The following is a 9760-nucleotide window of genomic DNA, read 5'->3' as shown; positions in this document are numbered from 1 at the left end:
GGGGCCGGGGTGAAAGTGCGCGTCGCCCCTGGGGGCGGAGAGGCTATCGCCAGCGGGGCGGGGGCGGGGGCGGGGGCGGGGGGGGGGGAGGCAGCAGCTTGGCGGCGTTAACACGTCCGGGGCGGCTAGGAGGAGGAGGAGGAAGAGGAAGAGTTTATTCAGAGAGGAGGGCGGGCGCGCTTTCACAGCGCTGGGCAGGTGCGCCCACCTCTGGCAGGTGCTGCGGGGGGAGAGGAGGGGGGGGCAGGGGCGTCCGGGAGGAGCCACCGCGCCCTGCCCTGCCGAAGTTGTATTCTAAGCTGCGAACTCTCTTGCTACCTTGCTGTTAGCAAAGCAGCTGCGTGGGCTTGTTTTCGCCCCCCACGCACCTGTGAACGGTCACGGGAAAGGCTGTCGAAACAAGCGCGGGAGCCATGTGCTGGCAGCAAGCACGCAGCCCCGGGAGCTCGGGCATCCCTTGGGTTGCCGGGCTGGGGATCCCCTTAGAAACCGCGTGCTTGAGAACGGTTTGTTACCCTGGACCGGGAAAGGCGAGGACGTGCTTAGCGCGGAGAGCGCAAGCTCTCTGGCTCGCCCATCCGAATCCGTTGGGGTAAGCAGCACCATTTCGTGCCTTGACCTGCTGCTGGAGTATTTGGGGATGTATCAATAAGGAGAGATACCCACTCTGAATGTGAAGAACATTAGTGCAAGGGTAGAAAAATTAGCCAACTAGGTTCTGGAGTTACTTGGCATCTGTACTAAACCTCGCAGGCTGTATGCCACTTCTGGCCAAATCGTTTGCGACTGCCAGTGGTGTAAAATCAAACCAGAGCCTTGTCAATTACTTTCGGGCATAAAGAACTGAAGCAAAAGCCTTAAACGCGTCCCACCTTCCACCGCAACCCGCTAACACCGGGCCCCCAGCCCGCTCTGCGCGCTCCCCGCCTCGGCCGGCGCCTTCCCGCGGCCCCTTCCCAGCCCTTCTTGAACTTTCCTTTCCCCTCTCTCCTCCCGCTTTCCCGACGGGCCCCGGGCGGGCTGCAGCACCGCGGCCCCTCCTGCCCGCCCGCCTGCCTGCCGCAGCCGCGCCCCCGCGCTGCCGGCCCCAAAAAAGAGCTGGGGCTGCGCAACCGTGGCCGGATCGCGCACACCCCCCCCTCAGCGGCCGAGGAGGAGGCAGCCGCCTGCTTGTTGGCGCCTTCTGCTTTTGCGTCTTCAGCCTGGCGTTTGATCCTTCGGTAATACAAACCGGGCACTGAAGGTAAAAGGCAGGAGGCTCGCAGGCGGGCGGTCAGTGCTTCCAGGGTTGCTTTTCCAAGCTGCGTTGCCATCTCAGGGCATTGGCCCGCGCAGTGCAGACCTCTAAGTTCAGAAGGGGTCCCTGGAAAGGCTGCAGAAGGCTTGGCAGCAGTATGTGAGATTGCTCTTTGAGCATGCGTGTTGCATCTGTCCTGACTGCGTGCAACCTGGAGTTGTTCTGTGTCAGTATAAAGCTGTATCTGTGCATGGTGCGCAATGACTCCAGCAGCCTTAGGGTGACTCTGATAATCCCAAAAGAAAGTAGTAGCAAAAGAGCCTAAATAAAGAACCTGTAGTTACTTCAGCAGGTGAGTATAAACTGCAAAAACTACCGATTTCCTCTGAAAAGCATGCTTTTCAATCCCAAGCAAATACACACTTTAGCGCACTTTCAAACTTAGTAAGTAAGGGGAAGGTGGAGAGGGAAAGAATTGTGGTTTCTGGGTGCGTGTGGTCTAGAAGCTTCTAGCTGCTATCAATTTGTAATTTAACATGGATGAGTTACTTGGTTGTGGATTAAATCTGTAGGAGGTACAAAACTAGTTCTGTGCGTAGACTGTAGACCATGATACGCTGAGGAATGCAGAAGCATCTAAGCTGGTTCTGGTCCAGCAGGTCTAGCAGGTATTGTTAGGGGAGGCACAGCAAAAACATGGCAAATACTTCTTCATCTGTTCCCTAACTAACGAGTCTGTATGCTACTGAATTTACATTCTCCAGTCAGCACTAACAAGTTCTCTGCACTCCCAATCCATTGGGTCTGATGTCTCTTTTCACCTAGATTTTCTAATAATAAACCACCTATATGTTGGTTTAAAATAAGTTTTTGCTGGTCATCTGCTTTACATTTGGCAATGAAGTTTCTGTTTGGGACTAGTACTTTTCCCACTGTATGTTGTATACTTCGTAACCCAGCATTTAAAAAATTGCAGCATGTAGAAATGGTGCCAAATTAGCTACAACTGCCAAACATGCTAGAAAGAAGTTTAAACTGCCAAATGTGCTAGAACCAAGTTTAGGAAAGTGATAAATAGTAAAAAGAAAAGGAGGTCTTTTAGTGGTGATCTCTTACAGGTGTTGCATATTTCATATTTTCAGCCATTCCCCTGTTTTCTGTATAGCAGTGCAAACTCTCACATAAGTAATTTAAACCCAGTACTGCAGGCTATGTCCCTTAGTAGCTTTTCAAAGACCGCTTAGGTACTGTTTAAGGGCCTGCCTTAGGGTGCAACAGGCAAAAGCTGAAAGGGGGCTGTATGTGGAGGGCTTTATGGAAAAGGGAGCAGAGAGGGTAGAAAAAAAGTCAGTGAGTGTTTCAGGTGATGTCAATGCCGTAATGCTTTTGCTAGGGTATGTATGGGTGGAAGGCAGGTCAGAAGAGTCTCCTCTGTCTTTTAAGCCTCTTTTAGGGCATGTTTATAGTACCACAGCAATGTCATGTCAGGCCTGTTTTCAGAAGATGTACGGTAGAGGCAATTTTGAAACTAAAGACAGTAGCTAAGCAAGGTGGGAAGAATACAAAGGAAAGATTTCAGAACTTGATGGGTACACTTAGGAGAGGTGAAAATGAAAATTTTGGCAATAGCTTTCAGGCGGAGCGAAAGACAAGTGAGGTGGTTGCCTAAAATACCAGAGAATAGCCTGGGCAGTAAAATGTCCTGAAAAACAAGTAATTGCAGCAAGAGCCTGGAACAGCCTCCTAGGACATGAAGCCTATCTAAAGGTGGTCTGCGACGTGCTACATTTATGAATAGGTTTATATAAAGACTTGCTAGAGATAACAAGGTTTGGCCATAAAACATTAAAGATGGTGTAGGGCAACACAGCTCAAGCTGTAGCTTTATTGACAGGTCCTGCACAGGCAAGGGCAGGACTTGGGGTGGCCTAGCCCATGAAGAAGGAAGGACCTTTGGGGTGCTGTCAAAGGGTCAACTTCCCGGGTGTGTCATGGCTGGAGTCACTGCCCTGTGTAGGTTGACCAAAGCCCTGCCATGACAGGCTTGGATCAAGCTGGCACCGCAGACTCACACGAACAGGGCAAGAAGAAGCAAGGAATGCAGGTCTGTACAAGCTCAAAGATGACAACATGAGATAACAGCAAACCGAATAACCAAAAAGAGAACAACCCTGAATATTCATCTGTGATTGGAACACGAACTGAAACCAAGCTCATCATGAGCACTGGGCTCACACTTGATCGGTTTGAAAGGGCTGAGCACGGGGCATAAGAAAGGAATAAAGACAGCAGCCATGCACTCTGTGTTGACTCGGACTTAGCACCAGCTGGCGGGCGGACTGAGAGCCCAGCCATCGGCAGGGACATCTCTGTTGCCGACTGCCAGGGAAGACACTATTCAACCCAGTGCGGCTCGAGTGAGGTGAGGACATTTTTGCGAAAACTAATACTGGAGGGATAGCTCGTAGGACATGGGCGAGAGCAGTAATTCGTGCATCCCTGTTATTTGAAATACAGCCTTAAAACATTGATTGATTGTAAATATCTATCTAGCTGCAGTAATGAAGAACTAAGTAAACTTGTTACTTTTTTTTACTTGGCATACATTTCTTCTGAGTGATTGCTTGGTTAGTCTCAGAATCTGAAAGAAACCCGGGATGCTCCTCTGTTGGTGTGTCATGCTTACACTGAGTTGGAAAAGGATACGGGTTAAGAGCTCAGGGATAGCTTGTAATACCTCTGCTTGCTGCATTATAAAATGTAATCATAGAATGCTTTGGGTTGGAAGGGACCTTTAGAGATCATCTAGCCCAACCATAATGGCGCATGATAAGGAGGAAGCAATGTTCAGTTTATGTGAATTGTACATTTTTTTGTTGCAATAAGCAGTGTACCCTTGAGGTCCATGGTAGGGCACAAACTTCATCAGTCTAACCCCACACTGTTAGTTTGTGTGACATCTGTAATAGACTATTAAGGCTGTCAGCCACTGCCTGCCACCTGAGTTACACCCTGACTGTTCTTCATTCACAGCTTCAGTGAGCTGTCCCAGTATCCCTGCTTTCTCTTGCTCCCCGGCAGTATATAGCAAACCAAGTCCTGTGCTGTCCTTTTAGTTTAGAAGAGATAAAGTTGTGGGTTTTCCTTATCCTTTACCACATCACTGCAGGTTACAGTAGATTGGCATGGCCCACATGCAAAGAGCATTTAGACCTTTTCGCTGTTCCTTTTCAAATTAAAACAGTGGTGTTACACTCATCCCCTTCTTTAAAACCTAGGAACATTTAAAGGGAAGTGATCCAAGCTGTTAGATAGCTGGCATGCAAATGATACTCAACCACTGGCGTGGGAGTGGGAAAGGGCTCTTGTCTGCAGATCCCGCAGATTTCTGAGCTGCTCTGCTCCTTGTTCACCAGCAGATGTCAACATTTTTCTAAAACTACAGGTCATAGGACTTGCCTTTAGGCAAGTTCTCTTTTTTTTTTTTTTTTTTAAATTATTTTCTAGTAAGATTATGATTTCTTCTCCTGTGCTTCTGGACGTTACTTTCTATTATTTGATAATTTCATTTATGTGATATGTGCTGTCCTTTTTAGATCACAGATGTAGATTTTTAAAAGACTAAACAGCATTTTTTTGTATACACATCTCTTCTGACTCAGTGTATCCCTGCCTTTACTGATCATAACCCATCAGCCTGATTTCAGTTCATAGGAATTTAGTAAAATTCATTGTAGTTTAGGTGTTAATTACCTTTCATAGACTCACAGAATAGCTGAGGCTGGCAGGGACCTCTGGAGATCGTCTAGGCCAACCCTCCTGCACAAGCAGGTTGCTCAGGACTGTGTCCAGCCAGCTTTTGAAAATCTCCACGGTTGGAGATTCCTCCTTGAATAAGAGTCCCAATAACATGTAGGAAATCCAGCTTCTACCACCCGAACAACTAAAGATACACCAGCAGAGAATATCCCGCCTCACAAAGAGGAAACTCGGCCACCCCAGAATCACAGCCTGAAGGGGAACTAAACCCAGGTATGGTGGCTCAAGGAAGTGGGCTGCTGCCAGAGAAAACGGGGTTAGCTCAGCCCTCAGGCGGATGCCCCAAAGGAGGCCACCCAGGAGGCCACCACGAGGGCCAGCTCCCCTGTGTCAGCTGCTCGCACACCCTCGGGGGTCGGTGGGGGCTGGCCAGGCTCCCCACAGCCATTCCGCCCAGCCTGAAGCCGCCGGCCGGGCGCCCATTTAGGTTTTCTATTTCTTTGCATCCTGTTAGCCAGTGAGCGTACCCTAATGCATGCATATTAATACCACCAGAAAGGATGGGCAATTCCTGTTTTTTTTCCTTAAAACACAACAGCATTTTACTAGGTTTGGAAATTGTAGTGTTTTGTAACCTACTGCTGTAAAGTGCCGTATGAAAATAACACCAATAACAGTAATTACAGATGGCAATTGCCTGATTGATTCTGCTGCACTTTTACTAATTTTTTTTTCATTTTTATCAGTTTTCAATGTTTTCTAATAACTCTTAACACTGTAATTGTAAAAAAAAAAAAACAACGGTAACTTCCTTTGGTAATTGCTTTCTTGACCTAATTTTAGAGTTGTCATTCATTTACAGCCTAATCTGTTACTTCTTTGGCTCTATTTCCATTTGATGTATTTAGCTTTGTTTCTTTGACTTTCGTTACGTAACATTAGAAAGGCTTTTTTGATGTATTTTTTTCTAACTTTGTCTTTCCCGTGCAAGCTTTCTTGCTTGGTTGCCTCCCACTTCTCCATCCCACTTCTCTGTCTGCATCAGGGGAAGTTCAGCTTGGACATCAGGAAAGGGTTCTCCGGGTGGTTGGTCACTGGATCAGGGTCCCCAGGGATGTAGTCATGGCACCAAGCCTGTCAGAGTTCAAGGAGCATCTGGATGACAGTCTTAGTCATATCGCTTAGTTTTAGGTAGTTCTGTGAGGAGCAGGGAGTTGGACTTGATGATTGTTATGGGTCCCTTCCAACTCGAGATATTCTGTGATTCTGTGATCTCCACTACGTGCCTTCTTTTACCATAGTTTTGTGCAGTTCTTTAAGAAAGGTTGTTGTCTAAGTTTAAGTGTTGTATTCTCTTTTACGTGCACCTGAATTTATTGCTTCATCTCACCACCCTTCTTGCGCATTGCTTGATCTTTACACCTCACTGGTGGCTTCGTGGTGCTTATGCTTTCACAGGTGTTGAAAAGGGTGGAGAAACATGCAGAACATACCAGAGATATTCAGTCGTGAGAGTTGCCATCTCCATCTTCAGGTTAACACAAATTTGAGCCCATTCTCAAGTGTTCCAGCCTCACAGTTACCCTGGATGTTGTATGTATGTGAGCACACACTGGCTAAGACCGAGTTCCTGAACTTCTGGCAGGGCAGATCCTGAGCACTTTGCTGCCCTAACATCAGCCCAGGCTCTCACTTGTATGCTTAAACCAGCTCTAGAGCCTGCTTACTGCTGCAGTGTAGACACTGCCTTTCATTGTAAGAATATGCCATAGCACTTTGAAGTACACTTGTAGTTTTATGATGTTAAATTTGCATTTGTGCTACACAGCACATGAGTCATAGAATCACAGAATCATAGAATGGTTTGGGTTGGAAGGGACTTGCAATGATCATCTAGTCCAACCCTCCTGCCCTGCTGGGGCATCTTTCACTAGGTCAAGTTACTCAAAGCCCTGTCCAGCGTGACTTTGAACACTTCTACAGATGCGGCATCCACAGCTTCTCTGAGTAAACCCATTCCAGTGTCTCACCACCCTCATCATAAAAACAATTTCTTCCTTATATCCAATCTAAATCTACCATCTTTCAGTTTAAAGCCTTGTTGATGATGAACAGACATAATGAATATAAGTACTTTTGTCTCTTCAGCAAATGCCGAATGTCAGCATTCCTCTCCTTGCTCAATTTGTTGATAAACATGTTAAGAAGCAAGAGCCCACCAATTCTTTACTGCCTACAGACTTTGCAGCATACTTGGTGCTTGGTTACTGTGCAGACAGCTAGACTATAAATCTGAAAGAGAGGAAAGACTGGAAACCCCAACAGTCCCCCTTATTTAGGAAGAGCAGCCAAATCCCTAGGAATTGCATGTCTCTCACTCACTTCAGCTGCCTGTGTTCTTAACAAGTGATCCACCGCAGTGGCTGTCTGGTGCCTTTTGTCCTGTTCCTCTCAGATATTGCACAATCCCATACTTTTTACTCATCGAGATCCTCACAGGCTTTACAGGGACCTTAAGGACACTCGACACACAAAGTCTGTTCCCTTATTCACCCTTAGAGCTCCCCCTGACAGGTCATCTGTCTCCCAGAGATACTCTTCCTAAGTAGACCAAGGGGTATTCCTTCCTTTGTGCCACATCCCTTTTGCCTGGGTGTGATGGCTTATGGACAGCAAATGATGGAATCTTAAGTCTGCATTTAATGAAGCTTCCCATTGTGTTTTTGTCCCTTTTCCAGAGACAGAAGAAAAGCTAGGAGATAATTATTGTAATCTGGCAGGATTTGTAAATGTATGCTCCAATACCTGCTTCAGTATTCTCAGCTCTGTGGGGAGTGGGAACTGTCTGGAGGTGGGAGGTGGAAGGGACAGGAGGAAAGACAAGGAATGGAGAGTCTTTGACTCATTTGAGACACTTGTCATGGAGAATTTGCACTTCTGTGTTAATAAGGGAGGCAGCTAGGAGCCAGGATCTTCCCCTTCCCTCTGTGTGTGCCCAGATGTAGCTATTGTTTCCTCCTAATTGACATGACAGACATACAGCTCAGTCTTCTGCAGCTTCCTGCAATTCTTGTTAGACATGGGCGTTCTCTGTCCCTGCTGTGTCTTCTCCCTTCTCTCTCTCAAAAGAGTTGTTCACCTGTAGTTGTGTCTGTTCTGGGTCCAGTGAGTACACTTCCTTTTCTCCACACTGAAACGGTTAATACAGTGGAAATGGAGAAATTGTGATTACGTAAAAATTGGGAATTCTGTTATATGGTGGTAATTGTATTCAGTTAAGAGAGGCTTAAAATCCTTTCCAAGACAGCCACTCCTTGTTCTGGATAAGTGCCAGGAAGCACCCATCTTTCTATGGGTCCAGAGTCTAGGTAAGAACAAGAGTGGGGGCTAAGAAGTAAGGGTCGATTTTTTTTACTGAATTTACTTCAAACCTAGTCCTATAGGGTGGTCCTCAGGTAGAATACGAATTGCTGAAACTGTCCACCTGATTTTCCTCTCTCTTACAGCATAGTCAGTGTGTCAGTATAGGTACGTTAGTATCAAATCCACAGAAGCCACCGGGAAAAAAACTTTAGTCAAGCTGTGTTACTACTTTGTTGCATGATTCCTGGTAAAACAACCTAAACCACTTAGACCTCGTATTTGCCTTTAAATGTAGGGCTTATTCAAACCCAGGGAAACAAAGCTGGAATTCAGACTAAGCCAGCAAACAAGCACTAAATTACTGGGCAATGTAGTTTTTATCCTGTGTTAATCAGCAGCTTTGACTCATAAATCATATGTAACACAACAGTGGAGTCTCACGAGAGTTTGGGTGAAGAACAGGCGCTTCCAGGCATGTCCAGAGGATAAGCAATGGGAATGATACTGTCATTCTTGATCAGGTTGCTGTTTCTGAGCACCCTGGGGCTTGTGACAAACCCAAATCAAGGATGCTGCTTCTCCAGGATTTCTCCATTTTTCTGTGTTTGCATGCCAATGATTTGCTTTCAGGGTAGCCAAATATGAAATGCATGTGAAGACCAGAGAACGCTGCCCCAGTGTTGGCACAGGATGCTGCCAGGGAAAGGGACAGGCCTGCCCTGGAGCAGCTCCTTCCCTTGCTGTAGGTGGTGTGGTCCAAGTCAGCCTTGTGAATCAGGAACTGGGAGGGACTTGGTCATACTCTCTACCTCAAAACTTTCCTGTTTGCACAGTCACAGCAGCCCCAGCTCTGCAGAAGATAATTTTGCTGAAGTGCTAAGCCAGCCTTTCAAACTGAGGGACCCTAAACGAAGCACGTGTCACCCATAGACCTCAAAGAGCTCGGCAATCGAGGTCAGTACTACTCTCCTTACTCCATAGATGGGAAAACAGGTGAAACAAAGCTACAGAAAAGGGAAATTATTTCCTTGAGATCATGCAGCAGTTTGGATCAGGGAACTAGGGCATGAATCTCCTGTGCGCAGACCTGCTCTCCTAGGTACTGTGTGACTTAAACTGAGAGTTATTCCAGGGGAGCTGGTTGTCTCCATCATTTCTGCTGACCCTCCTTCCCCTCTGAGCACCTCCTAACACTAAGCAAGGGCTTACAGTGCCTAAACAGAGGTAGTTGTAATACCATCTTGGAGCAACTGTATATACCCAGTTAGGAGCTAAAATGTGAACTGCATGTTTGAATTATGCGGTATGTTCTGTTGATAAGGTCTGTTCATTTTCTGGCTATTTCCATGTAAACCGCCTCTACCAGGCAAGTTCCTAGTAGACTTCCTGGAGCCTCTGGCA

The sequence above is a fragment of the Pelecanus crispus genome, chromosome 1 (assembly GCF_030463565.1).
Source record: "Pelecanus crispus isolate bPelCri1 chromosome 1, bPelCri1.pri, whole genome shotgun sequence".
Taxonomy (NCBI): Eukaryota; Metazoa; Chordata; class Aves; order Pelecaniformes; family Pelecanidae; genus Pelecanus; species Pelecanus crispus.
Note: the sequence above shows the minus strand (reverse complement) of the source record.